The sequence below is a fragment of the Cornus florida genome, unplaced genomic scaffold (genome assembly GCF_030987335.1).
Source record: "Cornus florida cultivar Cherokee Brave unplaced genomic scaffold, ASM3098733v1 CherokeeBrave_3.0.0_Hap2_Chr06, whole genome shotgun sequence".
Lineage (NCBI taxonomy): Eukaryota > Viridiplantae > Streptophyta > Magnoliopsida > Cornales > Cornaceae > Cornus > Cornus florida.
In genome coordinates, this window is record NW_026775576.1 from 44,374,279 (window position 1) to 44,395,823 (window position 21,545).

The following is a 21,545-nucleotide window of genomic DNA, read 5'->3' on the forward strand; positions in this document are numbered from 1 at the left end:
CGGTGCAAAGAGAGACAAGCATGTGAATTGCTGCTCATACTCCGCCACTGTTATGTTTCCTTGCTGCAGATTTAGAAACTCGGTCTTCATAGCTGCGCTGACTGCATAGGGAAAATATTTCTCCTCAAAGCGAGCACTGAACTCATCATAAGTCAATGTCATCCTCTCATCTGGGGTGGTAACTGACTCCCACCACTGTAGTGCATCCCCAACTAGCTTGAAAGTAGCAAGCATCTGCTTTTGAACCTCCGTGCACTGAACCAAACGAAGATGACGCTCAATGTCTTGTTTCCACTGGTGAGCTGCTCTCGCATCGGTGGAGCCTAAGAACACAGGTGGACTCCCCTTTGTGAAAGAGCTCCTAGCCTTTTCCCAAGAATCCGTCTGAACCACTGGTGGTGGTACAGGTGCCGGCTGGACCTGTGGTTGGTTCCGGAGTGCAGCTATTACCCCAGCCGCTATAGCCCGAGCAACAAGGTCATTGAGGTGTGAAGGAATCTCTGGATCTCTGTCCCGACCCTAAGTCTGTTGAACTTCCTCCTGCTCCTCCTGAAACCCTGGCATTTGCTGCTCTTCTTCCATTTGCCGACGTTGTAGACGTTTCTGCTGTCTACATGCCGCTCTCCTCTGTCGACTGTTCATGTTCTGTCCTCTCCCAGTGTTAACCATGCTATTAACATAGAATGACAGACATCAGTACGAGTGTAAACAAACCGTGAAAGAATTCAACAAATCCTAAACATAAGCTCTATATAAAAAAAACGCTACGCGGAAGTCTTAATACGAAACGTCCTAGAGACACTTGAACCTGGAGTGCTCTGATACCAACTGTGATACCCCTCAGATCCGAGACACGGGTTGATCAGGCCCAGGCCCAAACCCGAGGGAATATCAAGCAATTAAAGTATTTTAAAACGAACACAGATGACAAAAAGAACAATAAAGATAAAATAAAACTGCAAGAAATAATAATAATAAAATCCTCCATGTGTAACTGAAAACTGAAACTCCAATCCTCCAAAACTTTAAAGTTACAACTTGGGAATCCACTGATGGACCCCTAACTAAAAATTCAACTGAGACTGAAACTGAAAATAGATAATACTAGAAACATCGGGGAAAGTCCTACGTAATCCGATGAAAGTGAGACTGTCCTTGACAAGCACGATCGAGCTCTAAGGCTGGAACCGTCCTGTACCTGAAAAGAATAATAAAGGAGTGGGTCAGACCCACGAGCAAGTTCTAATCTAACTGCAATCCATACAGTGACTCGATACGCAGATACACCGTAGACACCTCACTATATCTATCTAGTCCATACGTATAAATATATCCACACTAAGGGACATTCACTAGTTTATAATAGGGGTCTCAACCTGAATAGAAGGCAACATGCGAATACACACCCAAAGGAAGGCATGCGTACCTAGACCTAACAGGGTACACCTCAACCTATTATAACCAGCTACGCATCCACTGCATATACGCACCCTAACCAACGAGTCTGAGACTCAAGCTCAACTCGTGGTACCATAAACATATATATAAAGTCCGTCCAAATCCAGGGTAAGCAGTTCAACTATTTATTAAACTGACCTACAATAAACCAACTAGTTAGTCACTCAACTTATTCCGTTGATATGACTTAACTACCATCCATTAATCCAGGAAGTCATCCAACTTGGTTACAGCTGATCTGACTTAGTCACAATTAGGATTTGATATCTTTCAATCCATTCCATTAATCCATTAGGTTAGGTTTATGCGTTTTGAGCTAAACCGTCCCTAGTATGTCACCGTCCCATACCGGTACATACAATCCTCCATATCCATGTAAATTACAACATATATAACAGTTCAATAATTTACAGACCAAAAACCACCATCCAATACTTGCAAAAGGAATCTTAATGATCTAGCAAATAAAATCCAGTAATAATCCATGTAATTGCATCGGAGAATAAACTATTCTAACAATTAACATCCAACACATGCATAGTTCAAATTTAATAAAACAATGACCCTATCATGTATTTAAAATTAGTTCTATAATAATATTATAGTCCAATAAATCGCTAAATTAAACTAAGCGATCTAGTTCCCTCCATCCGGTAACAGAGTACTAAGTCATATACTTATATTGTGTTGTATCTTTTAGCACAGAGCCCCTACTATGCCACAAGTCCAATATATTACTTTAAAAGACTTCATAGTGCATCTAAAATAAATTTAAAATCATTTTATAGCACCATAAACCATCAGATTAAAATTAATCAACAAATCTCCTTCCAGCCGTTAACTGTACGCAAAGTTGTCAAATAGCGTACTGTTAATTCCATTTAAACTAAGGGGTAAATTTATGCAATTCAAGACCTTAGTTACAAGTTAAAATTATTATTTAACACCCAACTAAAATTTTAAAACTGATTAATAACCCAGATTGCCCAAATAGTGAACATAGTACGTAGAAAAATTAAAAAAACTTAAAATAAATCAAAAATAACAAGGGAGCCTGTTCCAGAATTTGAAGCAGGCTCTTTTTCTAGCCTAGAGCCGGCTCTAGGACTTCTTAGAGCCGGCTCTACTTTGTTGTGGGAGCCGGCTCCCACTTCTATGGAGCCGGCTCTCACCTCCTTTAAGAGCCTTCGTCCCCAGTGCGTCGTTTCAGCTCTTGTGCTCCTTCTCCGGCTTATTCCTAACACTCTATTAGTTTCAAAAACTAGTCTTAGGAGTCTTAATTTAATCTAGAAGCATTCCCCAAGATTGTTTACAATAATTTTGAAAGCAATTACAGAGTTTAATCACGCCATTTAAACTAGCGTTGTTGAAGAACGGCACTGAAACTAAATTGCAACATCAGTTTTATCCCAACCCCTCTGTTCTTTCTCCAATTTAAATTTGAAGTCTTAAATTACATCTAGTATCCAGTCAGACCTTGGTTGATTTCAGTAAGATTCAAAATAAAAATCAGAACAGTGGGACATTATGCCAAAACAGAGTCAAGAAAACATACGTGCTATAATTATTTTGTAAATAAATTTTTCACAGATAAAACGATCAAGCAAAACATATATAAAACATGCATGGTTCAGTTTAAGGCCAATTAATCTCCTAGAGACTGTCTAGGTGCACATAACACAAGCCAAAGGGAAGGAGGAAGATAAGAACTTGCCTGTGATTTCAATTTTGAAATCCCTGTGTCGTCTCTAAGTTTTCCCGGTAATTCTGAACACCGCCAAGCTTCCTATAACTCTGTCTCTAAACCTTACTCAACCTCCTTGGTCCTCTCTATACAATTCCTCTTAAGCCTCACTCTGTTTTCCCACAACTGCTCTCTGTTTTTCTCTCTGTATCTTTGGTACGTGAATAGGGTTTTTCCAACCCTTGATACAGATTATAACCGTATATACATAAGGCGTAAAAACATGAACCCTAATCCGTGTTTAATCAGAGACAGAGCCCTAATTCTAAACCTAGTCGGCCCATGAAACTACCTCTGTTACGGCTTACCTATTCGTGAAATTCCAACCCCAAAGTTAACTGTAACTTAAAACAGAATTAAATGAAAAAAAACAATTAAATAATTAAATCCACTTAACGAATTAATTCCAATTAAATACCCAATTAAATAATTAAAAGCACTTAAACAATAAAATGCCAATTAAATAATAAAAGATAACTTAATTCAATTTAAAACACATGACACATAGGTAAACAATTAAATCAAATCAATAAATAAAAATAATTAATCCAAATAATCATAAAAATAATAAATAAATGCCGAGACTATCCTTTTAAAATTAGGGGTATTACATAGAGGAATCTGGGAGAGAACAGAGAGGGGAAAATAAAAAGGGGTTACCGGAAAAGTTTAGAAGGAAGACGTTGAGATTTTTGGAACCGAATCTCACAGGCAAGTTCTAATACTAACTCTACCTCTTTGGCCTGTGTTCTTTGTATCCCTAATTAAATTCCAGGATGAAATAAATTTAATTTAATTTGTTTTAACTTCATTTGCACGGTTATTTGGTTTTTAAAACAGTATGTGTTTTCTATATCTGTAACTTGTTCGTTTTTAAACAGTTTTGCATAACTCTTATTCTAATGATAATTGATTAATGTCTAATGAGTTTAAATAGTTCTGGAAGATGTTTCTGTGCATCTTTAATATAATCCCAGGTGAGAGTAAACCGTTAAATTAATTTTTGGTTGCATAGAAATTGTTCAACATCGTGTGTGTTACCGATTGGGTTTTTGGCTTGTTTTAAATCTGTTTGGAAAAATTCTTGTTCCGATTAGTTTTGATTAATGAAAAATGAATTTAATTAACTTTGGAACACTCTAGGACTGAGTTTTAATCAATAATAAACTTGGGTTGAGGAATACAGTTGCCAGATATCGCCAGAATTGGAAACGAAGACGCACAGGGGAAGAGCCTGCTCTAATTAGAGTAGAGCAGGCTCAATAAAAGGGTAGAGCAGGCTCTACCTTAGGTAGAGCCGGCTCTATGGGAGTCTAGAGGCGGCTCCATCATGGGGGATCCGGCTCTACCTTGTTGTGGAGGCGGCTCCACCTTTTACGGAGCCGACTCCTTTGATTTTTGCTTCCAGTTTTAAGTTTCTGCGAGACCTGGGCTACGGGGATTGAATTCTTGACATTCTAGGATGAAAATAGAGTGTTTTGAAAGGTATTCAGAAGGGTCTAAACTTGTGTTAAATTTTCAGAAGGCCTGGTAATCCATAATCTTCCATAAGAAGCTAAAAGAAGAAACAACCAGAAACTCTTAGGAAAGAGATCAATATTACCGTGATGCGGATAATTCAAGTTGCTTGTTTTAAAATTAGCATTTGAACTAGGAATTTTAAGTTTAAATCATATGACAGTGGTATAGGATTAAGCATCACAATTAATATAATGTCGGTTAAGCTTAACAGGAAATTAGTTGATGTTTACAAGTCATTATGTATAATCAACTAACCGGATGATATGGAGTAGTTTAAACGAGCATGTAAATTTTGATATTGATATTAGTATGCTGATAGGGGATTAAAGAATGGATTACACTTATTATCTGCGTTCTTAAACTGTTAAAGAATCATGTGTTGTTCATATATGACAAGCTTGCAATTTATATATTCTTCTTGTACTTGTTATAGATGTGTGGATATTGATATTTATAATATCATCTGTATTATTAATAGTTGGATGGATGGTGTTATACTTGTTATGGATTGGTTGATATTGATTTTATCTCATTATTTGTATTATCAACATTGGATGGATGGTTTGTATGCACCGGTATGGGACGATGACATACTAGGGGGATTAGCTCAAAAACGCTAAGTCCTACCTACTCTGGATTAAGGGATGGATTAACTACAAAAGTTAAGTCCTACCTGTATTTTGTGTCAGATCACTAAATAGTTGAGTGACACTTTTAGTTTGGAACGGATTTTAAATATATTTTTATGGTGCCACGATATGAGCCTGAGTCTCAGAGTCGTTGGCTAGGGAGCATATATGCATTGGGATGCATAGCTGGCTATGATGGTTGGATGTGTACCCTGCTAGGTCTAGGTAGTCATGCTCACCTCAGGTGCGTTTTGCATGGTGCCTACTAGTCAGGTTGAGACGGGCCTGTAGTCCAGTGAGAGTCCTGTAGTGTGATTATATATATATGTATCTACGAACTATTTAGTTATTGTTGAATTGGTTAGGATGTACATGCGTATCAGGTCTCTGCTTGGGTAGTAGTAGTATAGAACTTGCTAGTGGGCCTGACCCACTTATTATTTTTCAGGTATTGGGTGTTTGAGGTCTTAGAGCTTGTTCGAGCTGAGCAGAGACGATCTTTCATTCTACCGACGATGTAGGACTTCTTTCCAGATATTCGATTTGGGCTTGTATCTTCAGTTATTTATTTTTGTTCGGTTTGGATTTTTATTAGGGGTCCACTGGAGATGGATTCTCGAGTTGTAAACTTATGAAGTTTGGATTGTCAGAGTTTAAATATTTATATTTGAGGATTTTTAATTTAGTATTCCTTCAGCTTATTATTATTATTTCTTAAATTCATTTTGTATTCTGTGTTCGATTAAATATTAATTGTTTGATATCCTTCGGATCTGTGCTCGGACTTGATCACCCGTGGCTCTAGAATCGAGGGGTATCACAGTTGGTATCAGAGCCCTCCAGGTTCAAGTGTCTCTAAGATTCTATTGAATAAGTCTTCCGCGTAGCATTCTCTCTTATTTAGAGCTTTAAGATTAGGATTCGTTGAATTCCTTTACGGCCCGTTTACAATCGTATTGATGTTTGTCTTTCTATGTTAATAGTATGGTTAACGCTAGAAGATGACAGAACATGAACAGTCGACTGAGGAGACTGGCACGTAGGCAGCAAGAACACCTGCGACGTCGGCAAATGGGGGAAGAGCAGCAAATGCCTAGGTTTCAGGAGGAAGATGGTCAGTTGCAGATAGAGCATGAGGAAATTCAGCATACTCAGGAGTCTCAGCAACAGGCCTACAATCAGGGCAGGGATCCAGAGGATTCTCCTCAATTAGTTTACATCATTGCTCAGGCTGTAGCTACAGGCGTAGCAGCGGCACTTCAGAGTCAGCTACATGTGCAACAAACACTTGAAGCAGTACCAGTGGTGCAGAATGTGGTTAAAGTTCATTGTTTTGGCTACGGAGAAGATGGGCATACATCCAACCAATGTCCTGAGTTAGCCCAGAGACAGCAGAATGGGGTACCACAGGCAGAATGGGATCAACTACAGTCTAACCAGCAGAGGAGGCCGTTTGGTACTTTTAGGGGTACTTGCTATACTTGTGGAGAGTACGGTCACACTGCTAGGCAGTGTCCTAGACGAGGAGGTATCGGGCCATCCCAGCAGGAAGGTACTAAACCGTAAGGAGGATGGCTCTTTTAAGAGTGATTTTTGGTTATTGATAGTGGAGGAGATTTTAATAAAAGTGTGGTATGGATTTAAACACATACACTAGTTGTGTGTTAAAGATTATTTTCGATTATTCGTTTGACAGTTTATGATTTGGAAAAGTTCTTAATAAAGTAAACTAGCAGTTTTAGCTATTTTTGAATTGTGCTGTGTGATAGTATGTTTTGTGGTATATATGGTTTTTTATTAAACTATAGTGGGATGATTATGTTATATTAATAGATGATTATCCCAGTGGAGTGATTGGGGTTTGTGGAACAAGCAAGCAAATAGTTGCTTGTAAATACATGGTGTGGAGACGGGTTGATTACCAAGAAGTTTATAAGAGAACTTGTGTAAATCAATATGGTAGGTTTGGTTTAGAAGGAGGAATTCCCAGGATAGAATAATAATCTAAATTGGGATAATTATGGAGCATTTCGTTTTACCTTATGTGTTTTGCTCTATGAAGTTTTTAGAAACATTGGATTTTCATGGATTGGTTGGCGACACGCGTATGCAGTAGACCTCAGGATATTTCTACATGGTTGGGCAATACTGCCATTTTTCATGAGAGTGATGTGCCTGTGACACTAGATATTGGTAGACTCGGATTTCTAGCCAATTTTTTATCCTAGACATGTACACTTAGGACGGGATACTTATGATGGATCGGTTACCACTGCCATGCTCAAGTTCTTTATTTTGGATGGGTCTATTATGGTTACCATACCTAGTCAGGATGTTTACGTCGTTGTTAGGCCACGTTTAAACGGGGACACTAGCACTTATTTGTTCTAAATAGAGTAAGAAACGGAAGAAGGGATTACTGTATCATTGGCTAGCATACCGATTGTACAGGATTTCCCAGATGTATTTTAGGAGATTCCAGGGTTGCCGCCTAGCCGCGAAATAGACTTTGTAATAGACTTAGCTCCAGGCATTACGCCACTTGCGAGGGCACCATACAGGATGGCCCCAGTGGAGATGAGAGAGCTGAGGGATCCCATTCAGCAATTACTCAGCCAGGGTTTCATTCGTAGGAGTACTTCACCCTGGGAAGCACCGGTTTTATTTATGAAGAAGAAGGATGGTTCACTCCGCCTGTGTATAGACTACAGGAAGTTGAACAAGGTTACAATTCGTAACAAGTATACCTAGGATTGATGATTTTTTTTTTATAAGTTAAGGGGAGCCACGTATTTCTACAAGATTGATCTGCATTCTGGTTATCATCAGCTGCGAGTTAGGGAGCAGGATATCCCTAAGACTGCGTTTCTCATGAGATATGGTTATTATGAGCTCCGTGTCATGCCATTTGGGACGATTAAGTCCTATCTGTATTTTGTGTCAGATCACTAAATAGTTGAGTGACACTTTTAGTTTGGAACGGATTTTAAATATATTTTTATGGTGCCACGATATGAGCCTGAGTCTCAGAGTCGTTGGCTAGGGAGCATATGTGCATTGGGATGCATAGCTGGCTATGATGGTTGGATGTGTACCCTGCTAGGTCTAGGTAGTCATACTCACCTCAGGTGCGTTTTGCATGGTGCCTACTAGTCAGGTTGAGACGGGCCTGTAGTCCAGTGAGAGTCCTGTAGTGTGATTATATATATATGTATCTACGGACTATTTAGTTATTGTTGGATTGGTTAGGATGTACATGTGTATCAGGTCTCTACTTGGGTAGTAGTAGTATAGAACTTGCTAGTGGGCCTGACCCACTTATTATTTTTCAGGTATTGGGTGTTTGAGGTCTTAGAGCTTGTTCGAGCTGAGCAGAGACGATCTTTCATTCTACCGATGATATAGGACTTCTTTCCAGATATTCAATTTGGGCTTATATCTTCAGTTATTTATTTTCGTTCGGTTTGGATTTTTATTAGGGGTCCACTGGAGATGGATTCCCAAGTTGTAAACTTATGAAGTTTGGATTGTCAGAGTTTAAATATTTATATTTGAGAATTTTTAATTTAGTATTCCTTCAGCTTATTATTATTATTTCTTAAATTCATTTTGTATTCTGTATTCGATTAAATATTAATTATTTGATATCCTTCGAATCTGTGCTTGGACTTGATCACCCATGACTCTAGAATCGAGGGGTATCACAGATTCCTACTCGTCCTAACTATATTTTTAATGAAAGGTAATAGTGGCTTTTATAAATATAAAATTCTTGACCCTCGCCTTAGAATCCACACACTCTTAAGCTTGATTGTGGTGCGGCAACACATCGCATTATCGCCCCGTGGTCGACGATACCTGCGATCCGAATAGTTTTTAGCGACCAAAAAATGAATTGATGGCTAATAAGCCCCTTTTTGCGACCAATTCATTATCTACCAAAATGAATTTTAACAACCAATTTATATGGTCGCAAATAATGAACCCTTTTGCGACTATTACATTTGGTCGTAGATAAGCTCCCCTTTTGTGACCATTATATTAGTCGCAGATGAGGGACCCTTTTGCGACCATTATTTTTGGTCACAAATGAGCTACCCTTTTGCAACCCTTATTTTTGGTCGCAAATGAGCTACCCTTTTATGACCATTAAATTAAAACATTTTTGGACCGATAATATAATTAATAAATCTATCAATATTTCAATTTTTTTAATTTAAAATACACTAGTAATTAAATACCATTAATCACATATAGTAAAAACTTAAAAAATAATTCAATTAATTATTTCAAATAAAATACATCCATTACACATTGTATACATATATCCATAGGGCTTGTCTATAAAAAAAAAGAGAAACTATTAAATACATCCATGCATAGCATTTCCATTACATCTAACAATGGCTTGTCTATTAAAAACCAACTAATAAATTATAAAAAAAAACCAACATATCCATAAGAATACAAAATATGAACGAATTACTAAAGACATCGCTTTACTCAGGGAATTAAGCTATGTCAAGCTTGTCCGTGCTGGTTTTATACATTTGTGTCATTTACTCATATTGCTCCAAATCCTAAACAGTTTTTCTTTTCGACTTTCCATACTCGGTCTCACTTTAAGTGTTTGTACACTCTCTAGAATAATAATTTTCTTCACAGCATCCCATTTATTAGCTGCAATTTGTCTTTATGATAACATTTTGGGTATGATATGCCTGTCAAGAGAAACAAGAAATATAAAGAATGGTTATGATCATTAAATAATTTATATGATGAGTAGGGCAACACAATTTTTGCTGAGAGTGTCCCAATTAGGAAATACAATATCTTAAAATTGAATATGATGATTCATAAAATAATATAGAAAGTTAAAGTCACTTTATCATCAAGAATGAAAGGATGGCAACACTTTAGTCATCCTACATTGAATAAAAATTACAACTTTATTGACTTCCAATCTGCCAATACAATTATAGCGGAGAATAAATTCCAGATTCGATACGCAAGCAAAAAAAATTATTGTTTCATAACAAGAAAGTATAACCTGGTCCATTCCACCAAACTGTATCTTAGTGTGTCATTCGCAGTCACACACAAATGTAGCAAATTTATTTTTGTAAAATAAAGAATCAAACTAGATTCAGAATAAAAAAGATAAATTACAACATTTTTCCAAGTGAGTTCTTTTTTTTTTTCAAAAAGTTTTTTACTAGGGAGTTGGTAGAATATTTCCTAATAATTAAAATGTAACGTTGATTTAAAGCAAAATTATAACATAGTAATCTTTATAATGATTTAGAGTGCAAATGTCAAATATTGATTCATAGAACTTTTGGTAAAAATGTAAAAATGTAACCTTTATTGAAATAGATAAAAATGTCAAATACTGATATACTTGCATCCAACCTTTTTGATTTAGCATAATCATAGTAATCTTTAAACCAAGATTCGAACCAAAAGCATAAACATTTCAAATATAGTGTGAACTTCAAAAACTATGAATAAAGGTTGTTTAAATTCAACTTGTACTAGCAGAATATTTCCTAATAATTAAAATGTAATGTTGATGTAAAGTAAAATTGTAACATAGTAATCTTTATAATGATTTAGAGTGCAAATGTCAAATATTGATTCATAGAACTTTTGGTAAAAATGTAAAAATGTAACCTTTATTGATTTTGTAAAAATTTCAAATACTGATATACCTACATCGCCCTTTTGATTTAGCATAATCATAGTAATCTTTATACCAGCATTCGAACCAAAAGTATAAATATTTCAAATATAGTGTGAACTTCAAAAACTATGAATAAAGGTTGTTTAAATTCAACTTGTACCAGCAGAAAATAATTTAACAGTAATTTATTATCTAATAGGAGATGGTTAAACCCATTTTTGAATCACTTTATTTAGTCTAAATATTGAGTGAAATTGAACAGCCAAAAAAAAAAAAAAGCAACCATACAATTACAATAGTACTTCACATTTATATCATGTATATTTGCTCTTAACACACTACAATTTAGTAGAATGCAGTATTCGTCAAACATGTATGGAGGTGTATCCAGTAATTATAAAAATAAAATAGTTAAACAAATGATTAACTTGTTACAATTAAAATCCCCATACTAGAGGCGTATTTAGTTACTTAGCAAGAAATTCTACTCCAATAAAGATGGCAACACTTTAGTCGTCCTACATTGAATAAAAATTACACTTTATTGACTTCCAATCTGTCAATACAATCATAGTGTAGAATAAATCCAAGACTGAAGGAAAAAAAAAAAAAAAAACATATTTCTTTATCGCAATAGAACTAATAGCCAAATATTACATTTTTCCTCTCCACTCTTGAGACATGCAAAAGGCATTCATGATTATTTACTATCACTTCTAAAAATGATGCATGATTATTTAGTGTAGTGAGGAGGCATGCAGAAGGTATTCATTGGCAAAGAATTTCTAATAAGAAATGCCAACAGAAACTATTCCATATAATTACATAATCAATGAGAAGTCTAATTAGGCAAGAGGCTGAAGGACTTGTAAATTTATATATTTGATTGATTAAATATACTTTTTGTAATTTGCAGAAGACTACTCTTTTATGGTGCTTGGCCCAAGAGTTTTGAAAAAATTAGATTTTTGTTTGATAAATGCATATATTTCTGTTATGGTTCTTGCAGTAAAATTATGAGTGAAAGAGTGCAGCATTGAACAGAATCTATTACCTCAAGTACTTGACATTCTTATGATTGAAATATTAATTTCTAAAGGGCAAAATGAATGTTTTGAGAATTTTATATCACATTGCCTAGCAATTTCTGTCTTATTACATCTCTTTTCTTTTTAGAATCTTCTTTAACTTCTTTTCCTTTGAAAGTTTAGATTCTCTTTTCAGAGCACGTTTGGCGATCTTTAGACTTTGAAGTTTCAATGTAAGGCTTAATCATTGAATCACATTTGTTGTTCACTTTTATATTATTTCACAGTTTTTGTTCATTCTACTAGTCACATATTACTTCAAAGTATATCATAACAAGACACATTACCAAGTAAGATAATCCAAGTAACCTAGTAAATCAAAATTAATCCTGATTAAACAAAGTTCATGCTACTCTAAAATCGATGATTGAGAAAGTGAGAAGAAAGCATGTGTAAGCTATACATTATATTTAATATAAATAAATAAACAGAGACATAAAAGGCCATAATTATAAATGATAAAGTAACATGAACTTTGGCGTTCTATACTTGTGGACAGTAATACTACAGGCCAAAAGCAAGAAAATAATTTAGAGGATGCTAAATTCTTTCTATACTAGTTTCTCAGAGTTATTCATATCATCATCATTCGAGGTATTAATTCAATTTCTTTCTGTAATTATTTTCTTCTTCATATTTGCAACACAACAGATATATCTATATCTTATTCTTTCCTTTTTTGTCAAAACCCTAAATGGCAAGTGCACAACTCAAATACTTTCTTAAACAACAACATTGCTATTAGAAATTACCTTTTAATATAAATACATTGCAAAGAGAGCTCGAATTAGAACATATAGGGCCCGTTTACTAATGCTTTCGCTTTCTTATTTTTGCTTTCTCCAAAAGTAAAATTATAATTCTCATTTCTAAAACTGAAATACATAATAAAATCATGTTTAATAATCTTTTATACTTTCAATATTTTGAAAACAAGAAATTAGAAAGTAAGTTTAATAATTATTACTTTAATTTTTGTTTCTACTAAGCACAGGTTCGAATCCACCAAGTGATCCTAGGAAGTCCATACAAAAGAGTGTTGGTCCAAATACTGATATTCTAGTAAAACTGTTCAGGAAGCCTGATCTAGCATTTGGAAAGTTCTCGTTTATATTTTATCCTTCAACAGAGGACCCGAAATCAATGGGGCTTGTGAGGGTTACCTTTGGAAAGTCCAGTAGTGAATTTAGCAGCGAGGATTGTAACAAAAGGGATACCCTGCTACATTATCTTACCAAATTCTTAAAAACTTCAACCCAGATTGATAGGGACTCACACAGGAATTGGAGTGGGCATATTGCAAATGTTTGATTTATGAAATCAACCAGCAACAAAACCTTCGTTCCTTCTCTTATGGAAAAAATGGCCAAGAAGAATATAATCAGAAAACCAACCCAACAGATCTAACACAACACAGCTCCAGCCCCCTCTCCTCCTTACATGGACAAGGCCGCCGCCTCCGCATCCTCGAGCTTGGCTCTCGTCGCAATCGCTACCTAAGTCACCATAACAAACATCCCTCATGTGCTCCTGAACCTCCGCTCAATGGTTGTGGTGGGTTTTGATGTGTATGAGATATGAGAGAGATGGTTGATTTGGGTTTCTACACTTATGGGGTTTGATGTGTATTAGAGAGGAGATAGATGATTGTGGCAGTGGCTATAGTGGCTATGGTGGGATTTGATGTGTATGAGAGAGGAATGAGAGAGGGAAGAGATGGCTGATTTGGGTTTATTATTTGATGATGACAGAAAGGGAGACGATGGTCGTTGATGATGGTCGGGTAAAATGCTACAGTAACTGAAACTGAAAGCATTTGCAATGTACAGTGTAAAAAATAGCGGAGGTCAACTGCTTGGGCTTGCAATGTACAGTGTAAAAAATAGAGAAAGTAATTCTCTTTCTTTCTTTCTTTCATTAAATGTGAAAGTCCTTCCTAAAATGTGAAAAGTAAAATTATATTAATAAACATAATTTTTACTTTTTACTTTACCCATGCCTATAATAAGCTAAAAAAAAACGAAGAAGAGTATATTGATCATGATAACTAAGAAGTTCCCAAATTCTAAGAACCATTAATATCCAAAACCATATATATATATATATATATATATATATATTGAAATCAAATTCCCAATAGTAAATTCTAAAAACCCTAACATCAATCTTATCTTCCGTCTTCTCAAATCCAAAAAAAAAAACTTTGAGCTAAAAAATACTAAACTTGACCAACCGCTCTACAACTAGCAGGCCCTTTATTCCAAAAATAAAGGAGTGGTGCATACTGATTAGTTAAGGATGAAGAGGAGGTCAGGGGCTGAAGAGCAAAACATCAAGCTTTCGGGTTTTCAATCATAATGGAATGGATCTACCTTACACAAGGGGGGTTTAATTCAGCCAAGCACAGAGAAAGTGGAATATGAAATCAGTAGAAGCGAGGGCCAGCGAAAAAGTGATAGAAATTGATGGGATAAGCTCGAACGTACCTTTTCTTTCGAAACAATATAAATAGATCAAAGCTGTAGTAGATTATACACTCAACAATGAAGATACAGAGCGATAGGCAACTGAAAATACATGGGAAAGATTCAAAACCCATCCATATACCCAAAATCCTTAAAACCCTAAACGCCACATTAGAACTCAAAATTCCCTAATTGTAAATCAAATCACCCCTAATTGTAAATCAAACCACTAAGAAGAGTGAGAACAGTTACCAGTGGTGAAGAGATCAAGCAAAAGATCGAAGAGAAGAGAACGATCAGATATGGCCGCGTCGGTTGATGTTATGGAAGAGGGAGTATCGTTACGACAGAGTAGAAGAGACGATAGAAGTACGGTGAGACAATGAGGTGCCTATAAGAGATTTAGAATCCCAATGCGAAATAAATCTAATTTTCCTTTTGCGAAATAAATCTAATATTTTTTTTGGCGCCCAGTGCATTTGGCCAAAAATTAATGTTTAAATATAAACCATTTAAATATCTGGAAGTTTTTATAAGTAATTTAAAAAAATTATAATTTTTTTAAATAGAATGAAACATACTATAAGTTTTATATAAGTGTCATACAAATTAAATTAATTTTCATATATAAGTAAATTTATTTAAATAATAAATAATTATGATATCTTTTTATATGTAATTTTATTTTTAATATATTTTTTTCCAATGATGTCCCTGGATTTTCTCCCTCTCTTATATTCTATATATATTTTATAATAATATATATATTTTTTTATGAAATATGGAAAGTGCCCCCTCCCCTGAATTTTCTCATTCTTCATAAAATTCTATATATGTTTCATATTTTTTTCTCATAAATTATTTCCTTAATATTTATATTCTATATCTGTAAATTAATTTAATTCCAAAAATATCACTATCTCTTTCTATATATATGTGTTTGAGTACCCACTAGGGAAAAAAAATTTGTGAGTACCAACTAGGGAAAAAAAAAATTCTATATTTCTTTACAAAAATTTATAAAAAGGATAAATATTCCTTTTCTATATTTCTTTACAAAAATTTATATAAAAGGATAAATATTCCTTTTACCAATCGTCTTAAATATTTCTATATCTCTCTATATATATACACCATTATTAAATGTACGTAAAATTTTTGTACTTTAAATAAAAAAAATAAACAAGAATCTAAATTAATTTATATATAAATAACAAAAAGCTGTATGTAACACAAACTTTATTACTTAATTAGTCAATTCTTTTAAATATATAATAAATATTTTTGAGAGAAGAGTTATTGTTGTGGTTGAGAACAAGATAAATTAAGAAATGAAATATCACTGAAATTGCAAACAAAAATGAGATATCGGTTTACCCTGAATAGAAAAGAAGTTGAAGGTTGCAATAAGAGATTTTTGAAGAATATGGCTAAGAATAGAGAAATATAGTGTTTGCAATTAGTAAGTCAATCAATTTTATTATGAGTAAGAATTGGCAATGAAAGAGTTCCTATAACTAAAACGGTGCAGTTTTTAAATTTTGGTAAATTTTTCTTATCTCAAAACAGTGCAATTTTCAAACTTTCTTTAATTTAGTTAGCGTAGTTTAACACTAGCAGTAAATAAATTTTAGATGTCACATGTCAATCTGTAGCAAATTCAACCTACAATAACTTAGAGAATATTTAAGTTAAAGGATCCAAATCCTTAATGTAGAGCGGTCGTGTTCATGTAGATATTCTATTGTATTTATTTTAACTTAATAAAGGGGTATTAAAAATATTATTTTTAAAATAAGTCTAAAAAGAGAGAGAGAGAGAGAGAGATATATATATATATATATATATATTTGATAGATTTGTGCATTTGACCATTACGCTCACGAGTTGTGTTAAACATTAACTCCTCTCTGCGAAAAAATTCCTATATTTCAGGAAAAAAAAATTATATAAAAGGATAAATATTCCTCTTACCAATTCTGTTAAATATTTCTATATCTCTCTCTATATATACACTATTATTAAATGTATGTAGAATTTTTGTACTTTAAAAAAAAATTAAACAAGAATCTATATTTATTTATATATAAATAACAAAAAGTTGTATGCAACACAAACTCTATTACTTAATTAGTCAATTCTTTTAAATATATAATACATTTTTTTAATAAAAAAGATATCGTTGTGATATAGCTGATATTGCAAACAAAAATGAAATATCGGTTTATCCTAAATAGAGAAGAAGTTGAAGGTTGTAAAAAGAGTTTTTGAAGAATATTGCGATATTGATATCGCTCTAAAAAAATTTCAATATTTAAACCTTAGTCAATTATATTAAAAATATACTCCATAATATATATTTTTATATTTTTATTAAATAACAATAGTTATTTATTAAAATATTTAAGATATAGCTCAATTTAGATCGAGAATTAATAAAACACTTAATAATTGTAGAGAAATTATTTTAATTTTTATATCAATTAATAAATATTTTATATTAATAATTCTTATAAAATTAGCTTATTAAAAAACTCATAATAAATAGATATATAGGTAATTTGTGTTACAATTTTATAAATTTTTTTTTAAAAAGCTCTTTTTATATCAATTAATAAATATTTTTTATATTAAAAAATTATTTTCTATTTTTTTATATTAATATTTTTTGTCTAATTAGATTTTCTTTTATTAAAAAACTCATAATAAATAGATAAATAGGTAATTTTGATTAATTAATTAAATTTTTTTATATTAATTAATAAATAATGAAATACTGAAACACTGAAATACTAAAACACTGAAACTTTTTATACTTTAATAATATAATAAAATAATTTTTATAAAATCTACAAAAAATTAACTACTTTATTTTCTATAAAACTCTATCACAATATCTATTTATTATGACTTTTTTAATAAAATAAAATCTATTTACACAATAATATATTTAAAGAAAATAAAATAATTTCCATAAAATTCTTCCACAAATCAGTTATTATATTTTCTATAAAACTCAATCACATATAACCTGTATTTATCTATTTACTATGATTATATTTAAAGAAAATAAAATAATTTCTATAAAACTCTATCACAAATTACCTATTTTTTTTTTTTAAAAACTCTATCACATATATCTTGTATTTGTCTATTTATTACAAGTTATTTAATAAAAGGAAATCTAATTAGACAACGATATATTTAAAGAAAATAAAATAATTTCTATAAAACTCTACCACAAATTACCTATTTTATTTTCAATAAAACTCTATCACATTAGAGAAAGATATATTTAAAGAAAATATATAATATATATATAATACATATAAATAAAATATAAAATTATTAAAAGTGTAATGAGTTTCAGTGTTTCAGTATTTCAATGTTTATTTATTAATATAAAAAATATTGATTAATTAATATAAATTACCTATTTATCTATTTTTTATGAGTTTTAATAAAAGGAAATCTAATTAAACAAGAATGATTAAAAATAAATATTAATTGATAGAAAAAGAGTTTTTTAAAGAATTTCTATAAAACTTTAACACAAATTACCTATTTATCTATTTATTATGAGTTTTTTAATAAAAGAAAATATAATTCAGCAAGAATTATTAATATAAAAATTATTTTTTAATTAATGTAAAAAAAAAATAATTTCTATCAAATCTACCACAAATTAGTTATTTTATTTTCTATAAAACTCTATCACAATATCTAAATGACTTTTTTACTAAAATAAAATCTAATTATACAATAATATGTTTAAAGAAAATAAAATAATAGTGTTTGCGATCTGATATCGCTCTTAAATTTTCAATATTTAAACCTTAATCAATTCTCTAAAAAATACACTCCATAATATATATTTTTATATTTTTATTAACTAGCAATAGTTATTTATTAAAATATTTAAGGTACAGGTCATTTTAGATTGCAAATTAATAAAACACTTAGTAATTATATATTCATACTTCTTTTTTTTTTTCCTTATATTGACATTTTTTTATATTAATTAAGCTCGAAACAATAAATGACTAATTTGCCTATCTTGTAATTAATAACATTTTTGCCGAGTCATTAATTAGTCAGACATATTATTTTACAAAAAATTTAGAAGTCATCTTGTATTGTTAACAAAATTTTTCCTTTTGCAACCATAAGTTATTTTGGTCGTTAATACCTTGTCTAATTGCGACCAAAATTTGATCGTTTTGCAACCATAAAATTTGGTCTTAAAAAACCAATCCTTTCGCAACCATAATTTGTTTTGGTCGTTAACACTTTCACTAATTGCGACCAAACTTTGATCATTTTACAACCATAAAATTTGGTCGTAAAAGACCAATTCTTTTGCGATCATAATATAGTTTGGTCGTTAATACTTTGACCAATTGTGACCAAACTTTGATCATTTTCAACCATAAAATTTGGTCGTAAAAGTCAAATTCTTTCGCGACCATAATTTATTTTGGCCGTTAATACTTTGACCAATTGCGACTAAACTTTGATCATTTTGCAACCATAAAATTTGGTCGTAAAAGATCAATTCTTTTGCGACCATAATTTATTTTGGTCGTTAATACTATAACCAATTGCGACCAAACTTTGATCATTTTGCAACCATAAAATTTGGTCGTAAAAGACGAATTTTTTCGCGACCATAATTTATTTTGGTCGCTAATACTTTGATCAATTGCGACCAAACTTTGATCATTTTGCAATCATAAAGTTTGGTCGTTAAAAATCAATCATTTTGGGACCATAATTTATTTTGGTCGTTAATGTTCTTATCAATTGCGACCAAAATTTACTTTAGTCGCTAATATGTTAACTTTTACGACCAACTCATTTTGGTCTCAAATAACATAGTATTTGCGACTTTTTCAGTTTGGTCACAAATAATTTGGTCGCAAAAGGCCCCGTTTGTTGTAGTGAAGGGAACAGAAGCAAGTCCCACTCAGTTGGCAAAACTGCTACAGAGCCAGGAGTCCCGAACCATGAAGGAAGTCCAAGTCCTCACTGGGAGAGTAACAGCTCATAGCCGCTTTATATCCAGATTATCAGACAAATACAAACCATTCTTCGACGCAATCAAAGTAAGAAAATGAGATATTTGGGGGGTAGAGCAAAAAGAAGCTCTCGTGAAACTCAAGGAGTACATGATAAATCCCCCAATTTTATCTGCCCCAGAGCCCGAAGAGCCGTTGTACCTCTACCTAGTGGTATCTCAGTCAGCAACTAGCTCGGCCCTAGTAAGAGAAGTGGGAAAAAAGTAACACTTGATCTCTACTCCAGCACACGACTGACGCAGAAAGCCGGTACTCAATGGCAAAAAAAATCATCCGTAATCTAGTTCAAGCCAAAAGGAAACTTTGACACTATTTCGAGGCTCATCGAATAGTAATCCCCACGATACATCCTATCAAAGCAATTCTCAGTAAACCAAGTATTTCAGGTCGGATCACCAAGTGGGCAATTGAGTTGAGCTCCTTTGACATTCGGTACGAATCACGCACTACAAAAAAAGGGCAAGTGATTGTAGATTTTCTCTTGAACACTGACCCAGGGGAAGAACAATAAATCACAGAAGGCCCTTGCAGGGAGTTACACGTTGATGGTTCCTCAAGCCAAAATAAAGCAGGAGCAGGGCTGCAGATAAGAACCCCGAGGGGACGAGAATCCAACAGTCAATCCGACTAGAGTTTCCAGTCACAAACAATAAAGCAGAGTATGAGGTACTGTTGGCAGGGCTCAGATTGGCCAAAGAACTCCAAGTAAAACACCTCAGGGCCTATAGTGATTCGCAACTCATCACCAGGCAAGTGACACGAGAGTAAACCTCCAGAGAGAAAATAATGAATGCATACCGAGAAGAGGTTAAAAAACTGGCAAAGTACTTTGATACAATCAAGTTTCAGCAGATCACTAGGGAAGAAAATTCGATAGCCGATCGCCTGGTGAATGAAGCATCCATAACGGACGAATCACTAACCAGGGTCGTCCTCATTGATATCCTAGATATGCCAAGCATCACAAGGGGAATGCAGGTACTGGTCATCCCATGGGAACCAAGCTGGATAGATCCAATACTTGCTAACCTTGAGAGAGCAGAACTCCTCAACTCTAAGGAAGCGGCCCGGTAGCTAAGGATGAAAGCTGCCAAATATTCAGTTGTAGAAGGACAGCTCTTTAGGCGATCGCATTGCAGGCCCTACCTCAAATGTTTGACCCTCACAGAGTCCCAAAAAGTTTTAAAATAGATATATGAAGGGGAATGCGGGAATCATTCTGGGGCAGGTCATTGGCTCATAAAGCTCTCACTCAAGGTTATTTCTGGCCTACATGGCAAGGGAAGCGGAATAATACTTCCACAGATGCTACAAGTGCCAAAGGTATTCCCCCCTTGTCCATCTAGCCCCAGAAGAAATACACACCATGAGCAGCCCATGACTGTTCACACAATGGGTAATTGACGTGGTAGGACCCCTACCAATGGTTGCATCGCAAAAAAAGTACGCCCTGTTAGCCACTGATTATTTCACCAAATGGGTAGAGGCAGAGGCATACGCAAATGTAACTAATGTCCAAGTGAAAAAGTTCATTTGGAACAATCTAATATGCAGATTCAAAATCCCAAAGTCCATCATCATGGATAACGGGCCAAATCTGGATAATTAGTACACTCAGCGTTTCTTCGACAAGTACGGAATTAACCAAAAAGTATTAGCTGCATACTACCCCAAAGGCAACGCGCAAACGAAAATAACTAATAGAATAATCTTTGCCTGTATCAAAAAGAAGCTTGAAGATAAAAAGGGGAAATGGTTGGATGCATTGCCAAATGTCCTATGGGCATACAGAACCACCTCGAGACGTCCTACCTGCAAAACTCCTTTCTCTTTAGCTTATGGCACCGAAGCCGTAATCCCCACCGAAGTGGTAGCACCC

At 33.5% G+C, this 21,545-nt stretch overlaps 1 long non-coding RNA gene across 1 annotated transcript; it reads right to left on the reverse strand.

Annotated features, from left to right (window-relative positions):
• Positions 1–9,606: 9,606 nt before the first annotated feature.
• Positions 9,607–14,991, reverse strand: LOC132311401 (uncharacterized). Its single transcript, XR_009482958.1, has 3 exons — positions 14,841–14,991; positions 14,610–14,690; positions 9,607–10,073 (listed from the first exon to the last, which is right to left on the reverse strand). It is a non-coding gene; the product is annotated as an uncharacterized LOC132311401 (long non-coding RNA).
• Between the last annotated feature and the right edge of the window lie 6,554 nt (positions 14,992–21,545).